General features: G+C 41.2%; 1 long non-coding RNA gene across 1 annotated transcript in view; it reads left to right on the forward strand.

The window, feature by feature from the left end:
• LOC129525953 (uncharacterized) overlaps positions 1-25,418 on the forward strand; it is a 71,260-nt gene that overhangs the window by 34,769 nt on the left and 11,073 nt on the right. Inside the window, exon 5 of the long non-coding RNA XR_010129303.1 lies at positions 17,861-17,901. This is a non-coding gene — a long non-coding RNA (uncharacterized lncRNA). The remainder of the gene's footprint in view (positions 1-17,860; positions 17,902-25,418) is intronic.

Here is a 25,418-nt window from a genome sequence, read left to right on the forward strand (position 1 = left end):
AGTCCAGCCCAGGTAAAAAGGGGATTACTGAAGCAAACACTTGGAAGGTAGTGTTGGAGTTAGAGGGTAGATTTTCTACATTACTGATTTGAACAGTTCAGGGAGGCTGAGAGAGGGAAGAAGAAAATGACTTTGAACCAAGGAGCTCAAGGAACTCAGAATCTAGTTTGTTGGACAGGTCACGTGTTGAGTATTGAAATCAACCAGATTGATAGTAGGTGCTTGCTGGAGAAGACGATCTATCAATGCAGCAATAGATGAGGGAGAACAATCAGGACCAATAATTGACAGTGACTGATGAAAAGGGACTGAGCGTTATGGTTAAATGATATGTGCCTCAAAAGAACAGAGATTGTGTTTTTATAAAATATTTTAAAATGAGGAAGCAGATAATGCATATAAAGGCTGTATGTAATGAATATGTACAGATTAAAAGAATAAGAAAATGAACACTCATATATCCAAGTTAGAACCTAGGACCTTCGCACTCCTATGTCGTCTATCCCCGAAACATCATCCTTTTCTGCTCCCAATGTAGCCAAGAGGTGTAGGGAAGAGTTAACCAAGAGATAAAGAATATTGAGGCATTTGTTGACCATAGCATGGGTATTTCAGAAGGCACTGTTAAAAGTTTGAGATAAAGAATGGGAAGGAAGAAAGATCAGGGGGAGAGAAAACAGTATGAGGGTGAAAGAATACTGGAGGAGACATGATGCCAAGGGCTGTTGTTTTGGAGATGGTTGATGTGGAACAGGATGGGTTCAATCCCGGGTCTCCCAGAGAGAGGACGGGACCTTCACAGGATTCAGCTTTGATACAGAAGAAAAGTGCTGTGATTATTTTATGGGGCAGGATAGGTTGTGGTGGGTGATTGACAGGACTGGGTGCTGCATGGGGATTTGTAATGGATGTCAGTAAGAATGGAATACCAGGCTGAAGAGAGGCACACGGCCATCACAAGGATGCTCAGCCTTTGCTACAGGTAATGATTTTCTGTGTGGCACATTGGTGGCCAAGTTTGAACTCAAACACGGTTTTCTAACTATTAATTTGTTGCTCTTTCCACTTCCTGTGGCAGGAGAAGGAATAGAATACACTGTTTTTATTTTTAAAAAATGTGGTCCAGAAATTACAAGTATAAAAGAAAGCCATGTGGAGGGAGTTGATGAGATAGATAAAACTGCCAGGTGCTTTGATTCAGCTATAAAGACAGTAGGTAGGTGCAGTTCTGGGAATCCTCTGATTATAGCATGTAACCAGGATCATAATTCCAAATGTGAAGGATCAAAATAGCAGTCCTTCCTGAATCCCTTAAGACAAATAGTGTGTCTTCTTTGTGTCATAAAACTATAAACATGCAGATCATAATTAAATGTAGGCAGGTTCTGCTGGGAGAGTTTCAAGAGTCAAAACCAAATAATAGAACATTTGAGTTGGCAGCTTTAGGAGACATATTCTTGGCTATGGTCTGAATGTTTAGGTCTCCCTCAAATCCATGTGTTGAAATCCTAACCCCCAAAGTGATGCTATTAGAAGGTAGGGCCTTTGGGAAGTGATTAAGTCATAAGAGGAGAGCCCTCATGAATGAGATTATAAAATCTGGGGCCTCTTTTATAAGAGCCCCAGAGGTCTTATAAAACAGGCCCCAGAGAGACCTCTCCTCCCCGTTCCATGTGAGGACACATAAAAAAGGCAGCTGTCTCTGAGCTGGAAAGCAGGCCCTCACCAGACACTGAATCTGCCAGTGCCTTGATCTTGGACTTCCTCCATGTAGGCCCTGTGATGGGGGATGCAGCTCCCAGTGCCAAAGTGTTATCAGCTGAGAAACAGAAGGTCCCTGAAAGGCCACTAAAGTGAACTGATGAGTGGCTGCAGTCTAAATTTTATAGATTTTTTTTTAATGGGTTACCTCCATTTGGATTGGTTGAACTTACCAACAATTTGTATCTTTCGTTTGGTGAGGTAACTGCAAATACAGCTGCTTCTGGGGAAGAGTTGTAGTGCTAGTTAACACACTTATTTTTTACGATTTTAACTTTAAAACATAAAACACTTTCTGAAGTTTATAAGTCACCCAGTTTATGGTATTTTGTTATAGCAGCCCAAACAGATTAAGACACTCTTCAATACAGAACAAGATCCTTTAAAGATAAGGGAAAAGAAAGAGGCTGGGCGCGGTGGTTCACACCTGTAATCCTAGCACTTTGAGAGGCCGAGGCAGGCAGATCACTTGAGGTCAGGAGTTTGAGACCAGCCTGGCCAACATGGTGAAACTCCATCTCTACTAAAAGTACAAAAATTATCTAGGCATGGTGGCATGTGCCTGTGATCCCAGCTACTTGGGAGGCTGAGGCATGAGAATCGCATGAACCCAAGAGGCAGAGGTTGCAGTGAGCAAAGATCATGCCACTGCGCTCCAGCCTGGGTGACAGAGCAAGACTGTGGTCTAAAAAAAAAAAAAAAAAAAAAAAAAGGAAAAGAAATTACTCCACATGGGAAGGGGCAGCCAAGCAAGTCACCTGTGTTTGCCACTCTTTAGTTTCTAGCAACACTTTGGGTCTCTTTTGTAGCCTTTCCACTACAGTGCCCTTCCCTCCCTTTGGCCTGTGCGAACACATGCATCTCCTCAGTCTATTGCAATCCTAGTCTTCCCTTGTCTCCTTATCTCACTGGAGAAACAAAGATGATTTTTCAAAAGGAATTTTACCAAGGAACTAATTGAACTAGAACATGAAAGTTCTGTGCTAAACACAGTGGTGGAAATTCTGATCGAAATGTATTAAAGCACAATGACTGCAGTAAAGTATTTCTTAACAGATGATTTAATAGACTCACCAGATTAACAGAAATAGGCACTGTATGCTTGCAGTCAGTGGACACGTGCACTTTTGCTTAGTCCAGTTAAGTCGTATGCTTACTAAAGCTCCCTTCTGTTTGCACCCAAATTTGACAATTTTATTTATTATTTCATCATGTCCTTAATGAATGTAATTAAATGGTGATCTAATAAAATGCATACGTAAATTGTTGGAAATCTAAACAAAGTCAAATTACTAAGAAAATTACCGTGGCAAGACTGTGTAAAACGCTGGAGAATACTATATAAAATCTAAAAAGATTCTGTCCTTAGAGTGCTTGTCAATTGTTTTAAAACATCAAACACTGAGGCCAGGGGTGGTGGCTCACACCTGTAATCCCAGCATTTGGGCGGCCAAGGCGGGTGGATCACCTGAGGTTAGGAGTTCGAGACCAGCTGGCCAACATGGTGAAACCCCATCTCTACTAAAAAATATACAAAAAATTAGCTGGGCATGGTGGCGGGTGTCTGTAATTCCAGCTACTCGGGAGGCTGAGGCAGGAGAATCGCTTGAACCCAGGAGGCAGAGGTTGCAGTGAGCCGAGATCGCACCATTTCACTCCAGCATGGGCAACAAGAGCGAAACTCCGTCTTAAAAACAAAAACAAAAACAACAACAAAAAACATCAAATACTGAAATAGATGATGCACTACGGGTGTGGTTTACTTACAAAAGCTGATTCAGAGATCCAATCAGGGCATCCGTGCTCAAAGAAAATTCCTTGGCCTGACTTCAGTAGATGAATAAATGCACATGAATATGTTTCGAGACAAAACTTTTCAGGAATAAATTTATAATTTTTAATGATTCCTGTTTTAACTGATTTTTTTTTTTTCCTGTGAAAGGAATACTTACTGGTCCTCTTCACATAGGGTAAAATAATGTCAGATAAGTCAGGCAGCAAAAAGGATATATGATTTTGCTGAGGTCTCACATGGATTTGGATAGGCACGGTGGCTCATGCCTATAATACCAGCACTTTCAAAGGCCAAGGCAGGAGGTTCACTTGAGGGAAGGAGTTTGAGACTAAATGGATTTAGATATGCAAACTTTCTGAGTTAGGCATAAATAAATATGAGCAATCCAAGAAGAAGGAGGTTAAGGGGAAAGATGGAGAAAAAGGAAGAGATAAAACAACAAAATGGCAAGAGGTGAAGAGCTACAAAGAAATAAATGGCCAGTGAAAAAGACATAATGGGAAGTGGGTTGAAGACTTTTAATAACAAGGATGTCAGCCGGGCGTGGTGGCTCACGCCTGTAATCCCAGCACTTTGGGAGGCCGAGACGGGCGTATCACGAGGTCAGGAGATCCAGACCATCCTGGCTAACACGGTGAAACCCTGTCTCTACTAAAAATACAAAAAATTAGCCGGGCGTGATGGCGGGCGCCTGTAGTCCCAGCTATTCGGGAGGCTGAGGCAGGAGAATGGCGTGAACACATGAGGTGGAGCTTACAGTGAGCCGAGATAGGGCCACCGCACTCCAGCCTGGGCGACAGAGGGAGACTCCATCTCAAATAACAACAACAACAAAAAACAAAAAAGCAAAAACCAAGGATGTCTAAAATACATATGAAGTTGCTTTTATTTTCCATGAGGAATAATGCCTACTTCATTCATACAGCAGGTATTTATTGAGGGCCTTCTAATTGTTCTCAGCATGAAAGTTATAGCACAGACAAATTTCTGCCTTCATGATCATTGTATTCTAGTGGGAATTTAAAACTGATGAAACATGACAATATAGTTAACTTTTCCCAAACCTTCAAGTCTGTGCCATATGCAGCTTGCCTAATATGTGGGAACAATGGAAAGGTGATCAGATCCATGTCTAGACTGATGGGATAAGAACAGGAACAGGATGTCAAGATGATTCACAGAAGCAGGAGTTTAAAGTCAGAAAGGTGATCAGGGTAACTCAAGACTTCAGGGACTTGATCAAACATTCGTGTATTAGTCCATTTTGCATTGCAGGTATAAAGGAATACCTGAGACTGGGTAATTTATAAGGAAAAGAGGTTCATTTGGTTCATAGTTCTGCAGTCTGTACGAGCATGGCATCAGCATCTGCTCAGCTTCTGGGGAGGCCTCAGGAAGCTTTTACTCATGAAGGTGAAGGGGAAGCAGGTGTGTCACATGGCAAGATAGGGAGCAAGAGAGAGAGGATGAGGTGCCAGGCTCCTTTAAACAAGCAGATCCTCCATGACCTAACAGAGCAAGAACTCACCCATTACCATAGGGAGACCATTCATGAAGGATCTTCCCCCAGGGCCCAAATGCCTCTCACTAGGCCCATGTCCAACATGAGGGGTCACATTTCAACGTGATATTTGGAGGGGACAACCATTCAAACTTTCATGCGTGTCCGTGTGAAGAGACCACCAAACAGGCTTTGTGTGAGCAATAAAGCTGTTTATTTCACCTGGGTGCAGGTGGGCTGAGTCCGAAAAGAGAGTCAGCGAAGGGAGATAAGGGTGGGGCCGTTTTATAGGATTTGGGTAGGTAAAGGAAAATTACAGTCAAAGGGGGTTTGTTCTTTGGCGGGCAGGAGTGGGGGTCGCAAGGTGCTCAGTGGGGGTGCTTTTTGAGCCAGGATGAGCCAGGAAAAGGACTTTCACAAGGTAATGTCATCAGTTAAGGCAAGGAACGGCCATTTACACTTCTTTTGTGGTGGAATGTCATCAATTAAGGTGGGGCAAGGCATATTCACTTCTTTTGTGATTCTTCAGTTACTTCAGGCCATCTGGGCATATACGTGCAAGTCACAGGGGATGCGATGGCTTGGCTTGGGCTCAGAGGCCTGACATTCCTGCCTTCTTATATTAATAAGAAAAATAAAACAAAATAGTGTTGAAGTGTTGGGGCGGTGAAAATTTTTGGGGGGTGGTATGGAGAGAGAATGGGCGATGTTTCTCAGGGCTGCTTCAAGCGGGCTTAGGGGCGGCGTGGGAACCTAGAGTGGGAGAGATTAAGCTGAAGGGAGGTCTTGTGGTAAGGGGTGATATTGTGGGGATGTTAGAAGAAACATTTGTCGTATAGAATGATTGGTGATGACCTGGATATGGTTTTGTATGAATTGAAAAACTAAATGGAATAACAGAAGGAGAAAAACAGGTATAAAAGGTCTACGAATTGGGACGACTCGATGTCTGATTAGAGAGTGCTTAAGGAGATTTGGCATAGTCCTGCCAGCAATGATTATTTATTTACTTCAAGAGTTAAGAGTGGCAGTTTGGGGATAGCACCAGGAGATATCAGCTGTGATGGCTTGGAAAAACAGTGTAAACTGGCAGTGTAAACAAGAGCAGGGCATGTATGAGTAGTTGAGAAGGGTGAATAGGAGTATGACTAGACAGAAAATAGTAGGGATGACAAGTTTTTTTTTTTTTTGAGGCACAGTCTAAGTTGGTCTGGTGTCTGGAATGAGACTGGGGCCTAATAAAAAGGAGCGTCTATACAGGACCTTAAATGGGCTGTACCTTGTAGCATTCTGAGGACAGGCCAGAATTCTGAGAAGGGAAAGTGGTAAAAAGTATTGTCCAGTCCTTTTTAAGTTGGTGGTTGAGCTTGGTGAGGTGTGTTTTTAAAAGACCTTTAGTCCATTCTACTTTTCTTGAAGATGGAGGACCATAAGGGATATAAAGGTTTCACTGAATACTAAGAGCCTGAAAAAGTGCTTGGCTGATATGACTAATAAAGGCTCGTCTGTTATGAGACTGTATTGAGGTGGGAAGGCTAAACTGAGGAATTATGTCTGACAGAACAGAAGAAATGACTGCGGTGGCCTTCTCCGACCCTGTAGGAAAGGCCTCTACTTATTTTGAGGGCCTCTAAAAGTATTAAAGCAGCAGCAGCCACTGCATGCAGACATGAGGGCTAGGCTAAAACAGTAAGGTCAAGTTGTTTGGACAGAAAGGCTACAGGGTGTGGTCCTGACTCTTGTGTAAAAATTCTGACTGCGCTAACCATGCCTAGGAAGGAAAGGAGTTGTTTTGTAGAAGGTGCTTGGGTTTGAGAGATCAGTCGGACACGATTGGCAGGGAGAGCACGTGTGTTTTTATGAGAATTATGCCGAGATAGGTAACAGATGAGGAAGAAATTTGGGCTTGATTGAAGTAGTGGGGGCTGTCTGTGAAGCTTTGCGGCAGTACAGCCCAGGTAATTTGCTGAGCTTGACGGGTGTCAGGGTCAGTCCAAGTGAAAGCGAAGAGAGGCTGGGATTAAGGGTGCAAAGGAATAGTAAAGAAAGCATGTTTGAGATCTAGAACAGAATAATGGGTTGTGGAGGCAGGTATTGAGGATAGGAGAGTATATGGGTTTGGCACCACGGGGTGTATAGGCAAAACAATTTGGTTGCTAAGGCGCAGATCCTGAACTAACTTGTAAGGCTTGTCTGGTTTTAGGACAGGTAAAATGGGGGAATTGTAAGGAGAGTTTATAGGCTTTAAAAGGCCGTGCTGTAGCAGGCGAGTGATAACAGGCTTTAATCTTTTTAAAGCGTGCTGCGGGATGGGATATTGGCGTTGAGTGGGGTAAGGGTGATTAGGTTTTAATGAGATGGTAAGGGGTGCATGATCGGTCGCCAAGGAGGGAGTAGAGGTATCTTATACTTGTGGGTTAAGGTGGGGGAATACAAGAGGAGGACGCAAAGGAGGCTTTGGATTGGGAAGAAGGGCAGCAATGAGATGTAGCTGTAGTCCAGGAATAGTCAGGGAAGCAGATAATTTAGTTAAAGTGTCTCAGTCTAATAAGGGAACTGGGCAGGTGGGGATAACTAAAAAGGAGTGCTTAAAAGAGTATTGTCTAAGTTGGCACCAGAGTTGGGGAGTTTTAAGAGGTTTAGAAGCCTGGCTGTCAATACCCACAACAGTTATGGAGGCAAGGCAAACAGGCCCTTGAAAAGAGGGTAATGTGGAGTGAGTAGCCTCCATATTGATTAAGAAGGGGACGGGCTTACCTTCCACTGTGAGAGTTACCGGAAGCTCGGCGTCCGTGATGGTCTAGGGGGCTTCCGAGGTGATCGGGCAGTGTCAGTCTTCAGCCGCTAAGCTGAGAAGATCTGGGAAGGAGTCAGTCAGAGAGCCTTGGGCTGGAGTTCCAGGGGCTCTGGGAGTGGCTGCCAGGTGAGTTGAACAGTCCAATTTTCAGTGGGGTCCCACACAGATGGGACACGGCTTAGGAGGAATCCCAGGCTGCGAGCATTCCTTGGCCCAGTGGCCAGATTTCCGGCACTTGTAGCAAGCTCCTGGGGGAGGAGGTTCTGGAGGAACGCCTGGCCGCTGCGTTTCAGGCATTTGGAAGTTCTTGTGTGCTGGAGTTGTGGCTGGGGTTTGTCTCACAGAGAGGCAAGGAATTGCAACTTTTTTCTATTATGGTACACCTTGAAGGCGAGGTTAATTAAATCCTGTTGTGGGGTTTGAGGGCCGGAATTTAATTTTTGGAGTTTTATTTAATGTCGGGAGCAGATTCGGTAATAAAATGTATATTGAGAATAAGACGGCCTTTTGACCTTTTTAGGGTCTAGGGCTGTAAAGTGTCTCAGGGTTGCTGCCAAACAAGTCATGAACTGGGCTGGATTTTTATATTTGATGAAAAAGAGCCTAAACGCTATCTGATTTGGGATAAAGAAAAAGGAACATTAACCTTGACTATGCCTTTAGCTCCAGCCACCTTTTTAAGAGTAAATTGCTGGGCAGGAGGGGGAGGGCTAGTCACGGAACAAAACTGTAAGCCGGACCAGGTGTGAGGAGGGGAGGTGATAAAAAGATTATAGGGTGGAGGAGCAGAGGCTGAGGAAGAATTGGGACCTAGCTCGGCCTGGCGAGGAACAACCTGGGGAGGAAGGGAGAGGTCAGATGGGTCTGTAGAAAAGGAAGGTTAGAAAGACTCAGCGACGCTTGGGGTTGGTACTGAGGGAACAGGCGGGAGGGAAAGAAGGAAGATTTGGGACGAGTTGCACTGGTCACAGAGACTAGGAAGGGACTGATGTGTAAAAGAATGCCTGGATGTCAGGCACCTCAGACTGTTAGCCTATTTTACGACGAGAATTATTTAGATTTTGCAGGATGGAAAAATTCAAAGTGCCATTTTCTGGCTATTTGGAACTACTGTCGAGTTTGTATTGGGGTCAAGCGGCATTGCAGAAGAAAATAAGGCATTTAGGTTTCAGGTCAGGTGTGAGTTGAAGAGGTTTTAAGTTTTTCAGAACACAGGCTAAGGGAGAAGAAGGAGGAATGGAAGGTGGAACATTGCCCATAGTGAAGGAGGCAAACCCTGAGAAAAGAGAGCATAGAGACACGGAGGAGGGGAGTGGGGTTCTTGCCCTCCAGAAAAGCAGAGAGGGGGTTGGGACACGGAAATAAGGGATTGGGGCACAGAGATAAGAGGTCAGGGTGCGGAAATAAGGGATTGGGGCACAGAGATAAGAGGTTGGGGTGCGGAAATAAGCGATTGGGGGGCTCTTGCCCCCTAGGAAAGCGGGACTTGCCACTAAGGGTGAAGGAGAAGGGGTTGAGGGGTACTTGCCCCTGCCCCAAGAAAGCGGGACTTACTGCTAAGGGTGAAGGAGAAAGGGTTGAGGGGTACTTGCCTCTGCCCCAGGAAAGCAGAGAAGGGGTAGAGACAAGGAGAGAAGAGGTTGAGGTACTTGCCCCTTCCCCAGAAAAGCGGGACTTGCTGCTAAGGGTGAAGGACCAAGGCAGGCGTCCCTGTGTGGTCTGACACCCTTGAAATGTGGCTGAATGATCAGAGAGGCATCCCTGCAATGATTAAACACCAAGGGAAGGCTGCCTTCCCAGTCCGTGACCGGTGCCAGAGTTTTGGGTTCACGGATAAAACATGTCTCTTTTGTCTCTACCAGAAAATGAAAGGAATTGAAATTAAGAGAAGGGAGAGATTGAAGTGTGGCGCCAAGATTGAAAGGAGAAAGAGGTTGAGGGATAGTGAGGGAGGTTGGAGAAGAGAGTAAAAAGAGGCCGCTTACTGGATTTGAAATTGGTGAGATGTTTCTTGGGCTGGTCGGTCTGAGGACCTGAGGTCGTAGGTGGATGTTTCTCACAGAGCAAAGAGCAGGAGGACAGGGGATTGATCTCCCAAGGGAGGTCCTCCAATCCGAGTCATGGCACCAAATTTCATGCGCGTCCGTGTGAAGAGACCACCAAACAGGCTTTGTGTGAGCAATAAAGCTGTTTATTTCACCTGGGTGCAGGTGGGCTGAGTCCGAAAAGAGAGTCAGCGAAGGGAGATAAGGGTGGGGCCGTTTTATAGGATTTGGGTAGGTAAAGGAAAATTACAGTCAAAGGGGGTTTGTTCTTTGGCGGGTAGGAGTGGGGGTCGCAAGGTGCTCAGTGGGCAGGAGTGGGGGTCGCAAGGTGCTCAGTGGGGGTGCTTTTTGAGCCAGGATGAGCCAGGAAAAGGACTTTCACAAGGTAATGTCATCAGTTAAGGGAAGGACCGGCCATTTACACTTCTTTTGCGGTGGAATGTCATCAATTAAGGTGGGGCAAGGCATATTCACTTCTTTTGTGATTCTTCAGTTACTTCAGGCCGTCTGGGCATATACGTGCAAGTCACGGGATGCGATGGCTTGGCTTGGGCTCAGAGGCCTGGCACAAACTGTATGAGCTGGGGAGGGTTATTGGATCTTCTACAAGTATGAAAAGAGATTCAAAGTAGTCTTAGCTAGACAACAACGTGGAGTGAACCCAATGACACAAAATCATTCCTAGTGTTTCGCATCTAAACCTAGTGCTAGTGTCTGGGATGCTTCAAACTGACAGGCTTGTTTCTTTTCCTTGGTGTACCAGTGTCCTGGATTCTCCCCTCCCCCATTCCAACTCTATTCAATGCTTGAGCAGTGTCTTCCTCTCCCTCCTTCCCAAACCTTTTAAATACCGTGTTCTCTGTGCTCCAGAAAGGTTGGAGCAGGTGATTGTTACACTTGTCAGGGATAGATGAAAAATCTGTTAAATTTTCTTCTGCCTCTTGGATTGGCTCTTCTGTCCAGGTGGTTGTGTTTACATACTAAGGAAAGTGTGTTTGGAGACAGTAGCAATATGTCTCAGCTATAATAAACTTGTCTGTGTGCTGGAAACACTTCCTGTTTTCTCCTAAATCAAACACAACATAAGGAACAGACACAGTTCACTCCCTAGGGTGCCAAAGCGTGGTTAGTTGGGCTGATATTTCAATAGTTATAAAGAAACTCTGTATTATTCATAGAAAAGTCAGCTAACACTCTTGTTTTTGCCCTTTAAGGCAGCTGAAAGATTACTTCCTTATGTAGGTTAAAATGATAGCTTAGAAAAGAAACAAAGACTGTGATTATTTCTCTGAAGTGTAAACAGAGAAATGGTGAGTTTTGTTTATTGACGTATCCTTACCTTGTGGTTAAAAAGGTAGGGAAAGCCTTTAAATAACAGAATGGCATATCTTGAGACAAAGAGGAGCTTCTTTGAATTCTAGGAGACAGTTTTACACACACACACACAACTTGGAGCTGGATTTGAACCTTGTTTTGGCTCTTTGCTAAGCATATGAACTTTGGGCAGGTTACCTATATTTGCCGATCCTCAGTTTTCTCATTTCTAAAATAAATTTACTTTCTATCCTAACCAATTTTCCAGCTTAGGCCTAAGCTGTGACCCTTGCTGGATTTTGGACATGGGTAAGTGTGCAAGGCGATTGATGGGATCTGCTCAAACAAAATCCAAGTACCTGTGGTTCAAGAGTAAGTAATCCATTCTAAGAAAAACAGGCAAGCATTGACGTGTGCAGATTAGCTGTCGTATTACTCAAATCTGTCTGCAGTTCAGCCCATAAGTTCATACCTTAGTTTAAGGGAGAAAAAGGCCTGGAATAAAAAACTGGAAGAACAACCCAATAGGGCACTGACTGAATATTAAGACATAGATATCATTGCTTAGGGCCCCTCTACCAGGCTCCATCACATAAAGGGGAGGCTGTTGTTCCTGGCCTGGGCCCTGTTCATCAGGCCTGAGCACCACCTGATGAATGCTCATGCTCAGCGGGTCCATGGCAGTACCCAGCATACGTAGGCAGATTGGACAATGTTCAAAACATGCCCAGCAACTTCTAGAAATACAGGGTCAACAACAAGTGAAAATAAGTTACTACTCTTGCTATAAACTTTGCAGATCCCAGTGTGGGGAAATTTGGGTTCATTACATCAGAAAATGGTATCATAAAGTTCCTGGCACCTAGCTGAGTAGGTGCTCAACAAATGTTAATTATTGTTATTCTTCGATGCCTTTCTCTACACAGCAGAATAGATTACTCCTTTCTTTTTGAGGCTTTTGTGCATTATAGATATTTCTTACCTAACATTAAAAATTTAATTGAAACTAATTTAATTGGAATTTAAAAATATATGCCAATTTTATTATATTAGAAAAGAATGGTAGTGGGAAGAAATTCTAGTGATATTCAAGAAATGACAGGCTAGAAGTGATTTAAAAATTATTTCTAAAACAAGTCTTTAGAATCTATCACAGGAACAGAAGTTTAAGCTATATGTATTTAGATATATCTATTGTCTGAAATATGTTTACAGCAAACCAGCAGAACATATCTGAAACAAAAACAGAATTTAAGAAATATAAAGTGGTACATACTCCTTTTCATGTTATGCATGAGATTAGGAAAAAATAATTTCTCTAATGCTTAAAACTTGGCAAAAGTATTCAAAGGATGAACAAATGTCTGATGGAAAGAATCAGATTTAAAGTGATAAGATCAACGAGGAGAAAAGACTTCTTAATCCTCCAAGATTGCAAAACCAGTTGCCCAAAGACTCATTAAATCAAATGTATTAAATGCAGTCACATTCCACACACATTATTTTTCTGTTAAAAATAGAAAGGAGTTGTACAGTTTTGCTGTTGGAATAATAAATTAGTTTTGATTTTGTAGTTATATGGCAAGAAAATAGGGTCTGGAGGCAGGGAACATAAGGCCAATTCACACTACAGCTATGACAAGAAATATCCTCTCCATAGGGCATACACTGAGTAAATGACTTTGTAACTTTACTTCATCCTCTTCATTTACATAGGGCGTACCCCAAGTAGAGGGTATTTAAACTCACAAAAACTCTGTAACAGGGTCTTTGAGCCCCTGTGCTCAGGCCTGCTCCCACACTGTGGAGTGTACTTTCATTTTCTATAAATTCCTTCATTCCTTCCTTGCTTTGTTTGTGCATTTTGTCCAATTCTTTGTTCAAGATGCCAAGAACCTGGACACCCTCCACCGGTGACAGTTATATTTGTGTACTTTGGACCCAATACTTTTTCCCCTAGCTCTCAAACATCATGTAGGCTTTTAAAATTCTCAGAGACCAAGACAGTGATAGAGTGATCCTGATGAGTAAGGATGGAAAATAAACGGAGGCCAAGGCCATTTACAGCTGGCACTCACAACATCCTTGTGAAATAAAAGGGGAGAGTATTTAAATTAAGGCATTTGCAAGAGAAGCAGAAGCTAAGAGTCAACAAAATACAAAGCTGTAAATTTTTGGGGAAAAAAATACAATTATATAGAAAATGTGAATGTGGAGGCTAGTAAGAATTCTTGGAAAAAATTCAGAAATTTGCAAGAGCAGGTTGTAACATAAACATGAAGTTAGCAAGAATGATAACTGATACAGGAGGTTTGATTTTTAGCATGAGAACATGGAGGAAGTCGGATCATGAAGTTTCTGGTGTCAATTTTCTTGTGTCTTCTTGCTGTGTAACTGCCATGCAGAAGGCATGTGGACTTTTTACATGACCCCCACAGAAAAATTGGAGACAAAAAAATAGTTGGGCATTTGCTCTTAAAAGAAGGATGGTTAGCAATAACATAATAGTTTTACAGCTCAAAGTTTTCGAACCTAATTCTAAAAATGGAAGAAGTGATGACAGTAGTTGAGATGCACATTTCAAATTCCCTCTTTTCAAGTTGAAGTGTTCCTGGAAATGGTATGCTCAGACAAAGAAAAAATTCCCAAATCAAAACATGTAAACAGCATGGTGAAGAAGATTGCTGAGAAGGGTGAGAGGGCTGAGGATCTAAAATGGACCTTCAGTAAAGTTCCACGCAGGAAAGTATGAAACTATTGAGACCCTCCCAGAGAACGGAGGGTTTGACTTCATCTGACTGTGTCTCCTCTGCTTGTGTCTGCTTAATAAATGTCTGCATGTGAGGCAGACAACATACAAAAATCGATACTTAAAATAGAAATGATTGGGCTCTAAGATAATGAAATGGCTCCGTTGTCTGAGGAATATACCCTGGTTCTTTGTCACGGTCGAGAAAGAATTCACAACACAGGCACACATCAGGAGTGGGTTTAGGAGCGGAAAGTTTAATAGCCAAAAAGGTAGAGAGAGAGAAAAGGCTTCTTCATGCTGAGAAAGCAGCTTGCCAAACAGAGGGTCTCTGGTTTGTGGCAGAATGAAATCGATTTTGTACAGAGGCTTGAGGAGGCGGTGATTGATTTTCATAGGGCCCAGGGGATTGATTTGACCAGGTGTGCCATTTACATAGCCCAAAAAGACTGGCCCTCCCACCCTAGTCTTTTATTATGCAAATGTGGCTTCTACCTGGCTGGTTGCCATGATACCCGTACATGTGGTTTTACCTAGAGGCTGCCAAAGCACTGGCACACATGGTGTGCCAGGAAAAGAGGGCGGGAGGTGCCATGTTGAATGTACCTGGCTTCCAGGTACAGCTGCCAGCATTTACATATAAAATCTCCTAGTTTGCGTATCTATGCCTGACTTTTCAGGGTGCTTTCTGTTAGGGAAGAAATCATTTGGGGCTGCTTTTTATTAAAAGAAAATTTCACCAAGAACTTTTACCCTTTCTGGCTGCCTAAAAATAATTTCTTAATAACTCCTGTTAATAAGAATTTAGGGAATCATAAAAAGGCCACTGAAAGTGGGAGAAAGCTCAAATGCTGTGAATTAACATCTGCCATTGATTGAGCACCTAGTGGGAACTTACCACTCAGATTATGTGTCAAACACCCAAGTCTGAGTAACCATAATTTGCCTTTCAAGTAAAAATCATTTCCATAAAACAGTGTCTATTTCAGCTTGTGACTCAAGCAATCATACAAATAAGTTGTAGTGGATGAAGAATATAATGACCACTAGCGGAGTTGGGTGTCACTGCTTTGATTTGTGCTGAGGTTGTAATGCCTAAGGTTCTTGCCTAGCCACGCCAAAGAGTTGGGGTGGCGGCTAACTGCGGCCAGTGATAGAGACACAGACCGAGAGAGAGAGAAAAAGCGGTAGGCTTTATTGAGCAGAGTGAAAGTACAAAGCTTCTGGCGAGGCACAGTGGCTCACGCCTGTAATCCCCAGGACTTTGGGAGGCCGAGGCGGGCGGATCACGAGGTCAGGAGATCGATAGACTATCCTGGCTAACACGGTGAAACCCCGTCTCTACTAAAAATACAAAAAATTAGCCGGGCGTGGTGGCGGGCGCCTGTAGTCCCAGCTACTTGGGAGGCTGAGGCAGGAGAATGGCATGAACCCGGGAGGCGGAGCTTGCAGTGAGCCGAGATCACGCCACTGCACTCCATCCTGGGCGACAGAGCGACACTCCGTCTCAAAAAAAAAAAAAAAAAAAAAAAAAGAAAGAAAAAAGAAAGTACAAAGCTTCTGCAGCGTGGAAGAGGTCCTGAAGGGGTAGCCACTGTTGATTTTGGGTGATTGCCTTTTAAACTCTTTCAGGCGGGAAATAACGTGCAGCGGGAAGATGTTACCAGAGCGAGAAACAAAGGCAGTAAATTATTTTGTGACATGTCTTAGATTTTGAGGAAAACTGGAATTGCAACTTAGGTTTTATCTACTTTATGACCTTGCAGCGGCATGGCAAAGGAGACAGGATATTACAGGACTTTACAAAGTATGTTTACAAGGAATTGGAGTTGGGAGTATTACTAGATAAGGTCTGCTGGTCACAGAAAAACGGGCAGTTAACATTTCTTTTACTTTAGTTTTGGGGGAGAGGGAAAGGAGAGAAGACACAGGGAAACTTACAGCACAATTTTCACTGTTTATAGCTTTCTTGGGGAAGAAAACACATGCACAAATCCTGGTGTTAGGAATATTTTAAGCATATATCTTCAATATTATTTATCCAGGACTGAAGGAAGTCCTGATGCAGGAAATAAGTGAAACGTTTCACAGCTTTCTGAGCCCCTACTAGACCCAGGAAGCCCAACTGGCACCTACTCTCAAGGCTACAGTGGTTTTACCATTATTGCTTTTGTATGTGAACCCAGACATCTGAGACAGGTCTCAGTTAATTTAAAAAGTTTATTTTGCCAAGGTTGAAGATGTACCCATGACACAGCCTCAGGAAGTTCTGACCACATGTCCCCAAGGTGGTCAGGGCACAGCTTGGTTTTGTATATTTTAGGGAGACATGAGACATCAATCAATATATGTAAGAAGTACATTGGTTTGGTCTGGAAAGGTGGGACAACTTGAAGCAAAGGCAGGAAGACTCAAAGTGGGAAGGGAGCTTCCAGGTCACAGATAGGTGAGACACAAATGGTTGCATTCTTTTGAGGTTCGGATTAGCCTTTCCGAAGAAGGCAAATCAGATATGCATGTATCTCAATGAGCAGAGGAGTGACTGAATAGAATGGGAGGCAGGTTTGCCCTAAACAGTTTCCAGCTTGAGTTTTCCTTAGTGATTTTGGGGGCCCAAGATATTTTGCTTTTACACTATTAACATGAATGTCAATATAGAGGAAAGGCAAATAACATTTTAGTGTTTTTATGATACTGATCTCATTGATCCCTTTAAGTGTCTTGGGGACCCTCACCCAAGGTGAATATGAACCACACTTTGAGAACCACTCCTCAGCATGATAACTATCTTGCTCACATTGCAGGTCTCATCTCCTATCACCCTCTGCTTGGCTCTCCAAGTTCCACCCACTAAAGGACATTTATATCAGCTGTTCCCAGAAAGCTCTGCCCCCTGGTGTCCTTATTGTTATCACAGCTCAGCTCAAATGGCACCTTGCAAAGACACTTTCTGTGATCACCCAGTTTAAAGAGCACCCCTTACCCGTAGTCATTCCCTGTTACATTATCCTGCTTTATTTTTTAGAAAAAATTTCATCATTTGATATTAGTTTACTTTTTGAATTCAAGGAATTGAACTATCTTGTTCATTTCTGTATCCCTGTCTTTTAGAACAGTATAGTCAAAATTCAATAAATACTTATTGAATAAACAGATTTTAAAAGGACATTGAGGAATGAAAAAGAAAAGTGAATATGGCAGTAATTTGAATAATATAAAGCATTACAAAGTTGTTTACTGTAGTTTTCAATATTAATCTCCTGATGACTATGACCTTCTGCTGATTATTTTCCATTTTTTAAATGTTATTATATTCAGACTTTAATATTCTCTATATAGCAATATGGAACTTGTATTCTTTTATTTTTCCTTCCTATTATTACACTTAGGTGGAGTGCAAAATATTTTAAGGTACAGCAATATAATCCTCCTTACATGTAAAAAAAAGATTTCTTCCATTAGTGTCTTTAGAGGATAGTGTAAAGGTTAAAAACTATGGGCATGATCAATTTGGGGATAACTGACATCTTTAGTATATTGAATCTTATTATTTAGGAACATGGTATGTCTGCCCCTTTATTTACGTCTTTCTTAATGTATCTAAATGAAGTTTTATAATTATCTTCCCAACTGTTTTATATATTATTTATTAGAAGTATTCGTAACTAATATATATATGTTTGTTTGACTATAAAGCGTATGTTGTATATTTTTAAAATAAGTTCCTGGGTAGAAACTTAAATTTCAAAATATTGATCTTGTATCTGATAACCTTGCTAAACTCTTTCATTACATTCTAGTAATTTCTAGATAAAAGAAGTTTTCTATATATGCAAACATATCATCTGCTAAATATTCTTTTCCCTTTCTTCTCTCTTTATGATACTGTTTCAAATAGGAGCGGCGAGATTCTGCATCTTAGCTTGCCTAGGTGGGGAGGTAAGACAGTTTTTATATTCTTATTTTCCCTCTTGTCTTACCTACTGTTTTACCTAACAGTTTATATCTTGTTATGTTTCTGATTTTAAAGGTAATGCTTTTAACATTTCACTACCAAGTAAGATATTTACTGTAGGCATTTAGCTTTTATTTTATTTTATAGTTTTAGATTCTTTTATCAGGATAGAAAGATTTTTTTCTATCCCTAGTTTTTAAAGTTTTTAATCATAAAAACTTTATTATTTAAACTTTATGTTGATTTTTCTGCATCTATTGAGATTATCAAAATGTTTTTTCAACTTTTTTTTTGAGAAAGAGTCTTGCTCTGTTGCTCAGGCTGGAGTGCAGTGGCATGATCTCGGCTCACTGCAACCTCTGCCTCCCAGGTTCAAGTAATTCTTGTGCCTCAGCCTCCTGAGTAGCTGGGACTACAGGTGTGCATCACCATGTCCAGATTATTTTTGTATTTTTAGTAGAAATGGGGTTTTGCCATGTTGGCCAGGCTGGTCTTGAACTCCTGGCCTCAAGCGATCCTCCCGCTCTCGGCCTTCCACAGTGCTGGGATTATGGGCATGAGCCACAGAACCCCGTCAACTTTTTATTTTTTAATAAGAAAATTATATCAGCCTATTTTGTCATGTTGAACTATTCATGGAATAGTTGCATTCATGAAACAAATGCAACTTGGTCAAAATATATTTATTTTCTTATTTATATATTGCTAAGTTTGGCTTGCTATTATCTTATTTGGATTTTTGCATCTGTATCTTGAGTAATATTGGTCCACAATTTGCCTTTCTCATATGAGAAAGAACTGCCTTTGTCAGGTTTTGGTGTCAAAGTTGTACTAACCTCATACAATTAGTTGATGAGTATTATTTTTTTTTCTGTTAATTAGAAGAGTTTATATAAGGTTGGAATCATCTGTTCTTGAATGTGTAAGGAGGATATGATTTTTTAAACAAACACAAAACAGTACAAATCATAGAGGAAATGCTAAGTTTTTCTTCTTACATTAGAATTAAGAACTAAAAAAATTCACCAAATGCACTATAAAGTGAATGAAAATACAACTAAGAAATAATTGCAGTATGCCTAATTGTCAAAGGACTAATGTGTTCAGAATATAATACAACTTTTACAAAAAATAAGAAAACAATTGAATATAAAAATTATCTGTATAATCTTATTTGAATCATTCTCCTCTGTTCCACTCACCTGATGTAGGTAATTTTTATTACTTTTACTTTAATCATTATAGTTTTTTTAATGCATAGAGGAATATATACTCATGTTTTACCTCCTTTTATATCTAGTGACATTCCAATCTGTAATGTATGACAATACCTGGCTCTTCACAGCCTTTTTTTTTTTTTTTTTTTTGAGACAGGGTCTTGAGTGGAGTGCAGTGGTATAGTCATTGCTCATACAGCCTCAATTGCCTGAGCTCAAGCAATTCTTCCATCTCAGCTTCCCAAGTAGCTGGGACCACGGGCATGCGCCACCACACCCAGCCATTTTTTAAATTATTATTATTTGTAGAGACGAGGTCTTGCTATGTTGCCCAGGCTGGTCTTCAACTCCTGGGCTCAAACAATCCTTCCACTTTAGCCTCCCAAAGTGCTGGGATTACAGGTGTGAACCACTGTGCCCAGCCTACTTCATAGCCTCTGATGCAGAATCTGCTGTTAAAATTTTTGACTTTTAGTTATTTAATAGGTGAGAAATGATATTTCAGTGGTGTTCCTATTACATTTATCTTAACGGTTAGATCAAGAATCTTTTCTCAGTGCTGCTTGTTTGGTTGGGTAAAAGAAAATAATTAAAAATAAAATAAAAAATTGTTATAAGTTTAAAGAATTCTCAATAGCTATACAACTTCAGGGTGAGACTGCACTTTGAAGATATATACTGCTGTCCTCTGGCGTCCATCATTCCTGTTAAGAAGTTATCTGTCTTATATAATTACTTTATCTTTTTTCTGTAGCTGCTTTTAAAGACTTCTTTTTGTCTTTTGGGTTCTGCAGTTCTACCACAGAGTTTCTAGGTGGATATTTATTTTTATTTATTCTACTTGTGATTCACTGATAATTTTGACTATGAGGATTGGTTTCTTTCACCATTTCTGAATATTGTCAACTAGTAGCTCTTCAAATATTGCCTCATTCTCATATTCTCTGTTCTTTCCTTTTGAAACTTCTATTAGACAGAGAGGTATGCTTTCTTGCTTTATTCTCTATATTTATTCTCAACTTTTATTTCAGGTTCAGGGCATACATGTGCAGGTTTGTTACATGGGTAAATTGCATGTCACTGAGGTTGGGTGTATAAATGACCTCTCTTGTCATGCAGGTAGTGAGTATAGTACCCAACAGGCAGTTTTCCATCCCTTTCCCCTCCAATCCTCCCCCTCTAGTAGTACTCAGTGTCTTTTATTCCCATCTTTATGTCCGTATGTACTCAATGTTTAGCTCCCACTTATAAGTGAGAAATATGCAATATTTCAGAACTGCTTTAGCTAATCTAGGTCCTTTGGCATTCCACATTAATTCTAGATAATATTGCCTATGCCTTTTAAAATATTACTGGCATTTTGACTGACATTACATTAAACCTATACAATTTGGGGACGATTGACATCATTACTATAGTGCATCTCCCAATTCATGAACATGGTATGTCTCTCCATTTATTTAGATCTTTAAAATTTTTTAAATTGACAAATAGTAACTATGCATAGTTATGGGGTACATGTGATGCTTTGATATGTGTATACATTTAAAATGATTAAATCTAGTAATTAGTATATATATCACCTCAAACATTTATCATTTATTGTTGTTAAAACATTCAAAATTCTCTCTTCTAGCAATTTTGAAATGTACAATACATTATTGTTAACTATTTTTACCCTACTATGCAGTAGAACACCAGAACTTATTCCTCCTGTCTAACTGTACCTTTTTACCCATCGATGAACTTCTCCCCATTCTTTCCTATCCTCTACACTATCCAGCCTCTCGTAACCACTATTCTACTCTCTACTCCATCTCTTTTATATTCCACATATGAGTGAGAATTTGTTTCACTGTACCTGGTTTATTTAACTTAACATAATGTCCTCTAGGTTCATTATGTTGCCACAAATGATAGGATTTCATTGTTTTTTATGGTTGAATAGTATACCATTGTGTATGTGTGTATACATATATATATCTATATATATCACATTTTTAAAAATCTATATATCAGGCTAGGTGTGGTGGCTCACACCTGTAATCCCAGCACTTTGGGAGGCCAAGGCAGGCAGACCATTTGAGGTTAGAAGTTCAAAACCAGTCTGGCCAACATGGTGAAACCCTGTCTCTACTAAAAATACAAAAAAAAAAAAAAAAATAGCCAGGCATGGTGATAGGTGCCTGTAGTCCCAGCTAATTGGGAGGCTGAGACAGGAGAATTGCTAGAATCCAGGAGGTGGAGACTGCAGTAAGCCAAGATTGCGCCACTGCACTCTAGCCTGGGCTACAGAGCAAGATTTCATCTCAAAAAAAAAATCTATTTATCTGTTGATGTACACTTAGGTTGATGGTTGATTCCATATCTTGACTACTGTGAATAGTGCTGCAATAAACTTGGGGTGCAGGTATCTCCTTGACATATTAATTCTATTTTTAAATTTTTTGATATATACCCAGTAGTAGTATTGTTAGATCATATGGTAGCTCTGTTTTTAATTTTTTGAGAAACCTCCATACTGTTTTCGCTAATGTCTGGTACTAATTTACATTCCCACCAACAGTGTATTAAAGTTCCCCTTTTTCCATATCCTCATCAGCATCAGCATTTGTTATTTTTTTATCTCTTTGATGAAAGCCATTTTAACTGAGATGAGGTAATATATCTCATTGTGGTTTTGATTTGCATTTTCCTGATTAGTGATGCTGAGCATTTTCCATATCCCTTTGGTCATCTGTATGTCTTCTTTGGAGAAATGTCTACTCAGGCTTCTTGCCCATTTTTAAGTTGGGTTTTGGATTTTTTGGGTTGCTGTAGAGCTGTTTGAGTTCTTTGTATAATCCAGATATTAACCCCTTGTCAGATGCATAGTTTGCAGGTATTTTCTCCCACTCTATAGGCTTTCTCTTTGGTCTATTTCCTTTGCTGTGCAGAAGCTTTTTAGTTTGATGTAATTGCATTCACCTATTTTTGCTTTTGTTGCCTGTGTTTTTGAGGTCTTATCAAAAAAATTCTTGCTCCAGACAAATGCCATGAACCATTTCCCAGAGATAGATAGATAGATAGATCGATAGATAGACAGACAGACAGATAGATAGATGTTTTGAGACAGAGTCTGCCATGCTGGAGTGCAGTGACATGATCTTGGCTCACTGCAACCTCCGCCTCCTGGGTTCAAGTGATTCTCATGCCTCAGCCTCCCAAGTAGCTGGGATTACAAGCACACACCATCACACCTGACTAATGTTTGTATTTTTAGTAGAGGTGGGGTTTCACCATGTTGGCCAGGCTGGTCTCAAACTCCTGACCTCAAGTGATCCATCCACCTTGACCTCCCAGAGTGCTGGGATTACAGGCATGAGTCACTGCACCCAGCCCATTTACCCTATATTTTATTCTTGTAGTTTTGGATCTTTTGTTTAAGTCTTTTTTTTTTTTTTTTTAAGAGATAGGAACTCACTATGTCCACTATGTTGCCCAGGCTGGCCTTGAACTCTTGGGCTCAAGTGATCCTCCTGCCTCAGCCTCCTGAGTAACTGGGTCTATGGATGTGCACCACCACCTGGCTACGTTTAAGTCTTTAATCTATTTTGAGCTGATTTTGCAGTTGGTGAGATAAGGATCTAGTTTCATTCTTCTGCATATATATCCAGTTTTTCAAGCACCATTTATTAGACTGTCCTTTTCCCATTGTGTGTTCTTGGCACTTTTATTGAAAATTAGTTGGCTGTAAATATGTGCATTTATTTCTATGTTCTCTATTCTATTCCACTGGTCATTGTGATTTTTTTTTTATTCCAGTGCCATGCTGTTTTGGTTACAATAGTTTTGCAGTATATTTTGAAGTCAGCTACTGTGATGCCTCCAGCTTTCTTTTTCTTTGCTCAAGATTGCTTTGGCTATTCAGGGTCTTTTGTGGTTCCATGCAATTTTTTTTCTTACACTGCTATTTTGAATTCCTTGTCTAATAGGTCACACATCTTCTCTTTGGGATTTGTCACTAGCCCCTTATTTTGTCTGTTTAGTGAGGTCATAATTCCGATTTTACTTGGTGATTGTGGCTGCACTTTGATGTCTGCACATCGAAAAATTAGGTATTTATTTTAATCTTCACAGTCTGGCTTTAAATGTTCCCATGCTTCTTCAGTGGGCCTGTTCAGTTATCCAAGCCGACTGTTATGAAAGACTCTGACCAGTGCAGCTGTTCCGACACTAGAGGGTGCCCTAAGCCCATATTTGTTGTCAGTTTCACAAAAGTTCCATAGTTGGCATGCACTCTGGCAGAGATGGACCTGGTGAAGATCCAAGGCATGTACCCAAGTTGAGTGAGAATATTGGCCAGGGACCCAAGTCTGGAAGCCTGTCCCATAGGCCCAGACAGGCGAGGCTTCCAGGCCAATTCCCCAACTGCAGCAGGAGAAGATGGAGCTGAGCCTGGGCCGCCTCTGTACCTGCTGTGGGATGGGGGCTGGTGGCCCAGATATGCACGCCCCCCAGCAGTTCTCAGGAGATGCTGAAGTTGAGACTAGTTCCTCTCAGAATTCACTGTGAGATCAAGGCCAGTGAGTTCACCCCAGTAGGTCAGGTGGGTGCACATCCCACAGTCATTTCCTGCACAAATGGGACAGTTCCCAGACTGAGGAGCTGGAGTTGATTGGGCCCCCTCAGGATCTGCTTTGGGATGGAGGCTGATGTGCCCATCATGTAGGCTTACATGACTGACATGTGTAATCCCTAGACTGTGAGATATTGGTGAGTCTTTCTCTTGAGTTCTTGCACAAACAGTAATAAGCTGGGATCCCAGATGAGGAGGACTGGAGCCCAGTTACAAGGTAACTTTCAAATTCACTTCCAAGACCGTTGTCAGTGGGCAGACGAGCCTTTCTGCCAAGGTACTAATGTGCATGATTCCTCCTGGACCCCTTGGCAAATTGTTTTGGTTCAAGGATAAACAGGACTGTACCTAAGCCTTTTGGGAAACAAGGCTGTTTCTAGATTTAAATCCCAGGGGCATGATCAGCAGGTCTGCCACCTGGCTGTTGGTCTGCACTCTCAAAACAGTCTTTCTGGCTCTTGGGCTCCACCAGGGATTCATAGCTTCCTACCTTCCTACCTTCTACCACAGAGACTTGTCTGTGGATGAATGCAGACAAATTTTAAGAGGATATGAGTGGGTGACTTCCTATTACACCATTTTGCTGATTTGTCTCTGTTACGCGCGTCCATGTGAAGAGACCACCAAACAGGCTTTGTGTGAGCAATAAAGCTTTTTAATCTCCTGGGTGCAGGTGGACTGAGTCTGAAAAAGGAGTCAGCAAAGGGAGGTAGGGGTGGGGCAGTTTTATAGGATTTGGGTAGGTAGTGGAAAATTACAGTTAATGGGGGTTTTTCTCTTGCGGGCAGGGGTGGGGGTCGCAAGGTGCTCACTGGGGAGCTCCTGAGATTCATTGTCTGGGAGAAGGAATGTCACAAGGTCCATTGATCAGTTAGAGTGGGGCAGGAACAAATCACAATGGTGGAGTGTCATCAGTTAAGGCAGGAACTGACTATTTTCACTTCTTTTGTGGTTCTTCAGTTGCTTCAGGTCATCTGGATGTATATGTGCAGGTCACAGGTGATATGATGGCTTAGCTTGGGCTCAGAGGCCTGACAGTCTCTAGATTTTATTTATCACTGTTTTGTAATTTTTAGCATTAAAATAATATACATTTCTTAGATGTATACCTAAGTATTTCATTTTTTGAGTGATTATAAATGATATTGTATTTTAAATTTTGATGTTCATATATTTATTGCTGGTATACAGAAATAGAATTAATTTTTATATGTTGATCTTGGGTCAGTGACCATGCTGAACTCCCTTATTAGTTCCAAGACCCTTTTCATAGATGCTTTAAAATTTTCTACACAAACGATCATGTAATCTGTAAGTAAGGACAGTTTAATATCGTTTTCACTGAGATATATGCCTTTCATTTTTCTTCTTCCCTTATTCAGTGGCTGTAATGTCCAGGACTATGTTGACTAACATAGTCAACTGGTGAGAGCAGACATTATTTTCAATCTTGGGGTCCACAAGATTCAGTCTTTCACCATTAAATATCATGTTTGCTGTAGTTTCTTTGTAGATGATATTTGTCAAGTTAAAAAATTTCCCCCATCTTTCTCATTTTATGAGAATTTTTATCATTAATAAATTGTGAATATTAACAAATGCTTTTTCTGCATCAGTTGATAATATTGTGTAATTTTCTGTTGATGTGATAAATGATATTAATTGA

Source organism: Gorilla gorilla, chromosome 10, assembly GCF_029281585.2.
Source record: "Gorilla gorilla gorilla isolate KB3781 chromosome 10, NHGRI_mGorGor1-v2.1_pri, whole genome shotgun sequence".
Taxonomy (NCBI): Eukaryota; Metazoa; Chordata; class Mammalia; order Primates; family Hominidae; genus Gorilla; species Gorilla gorilla.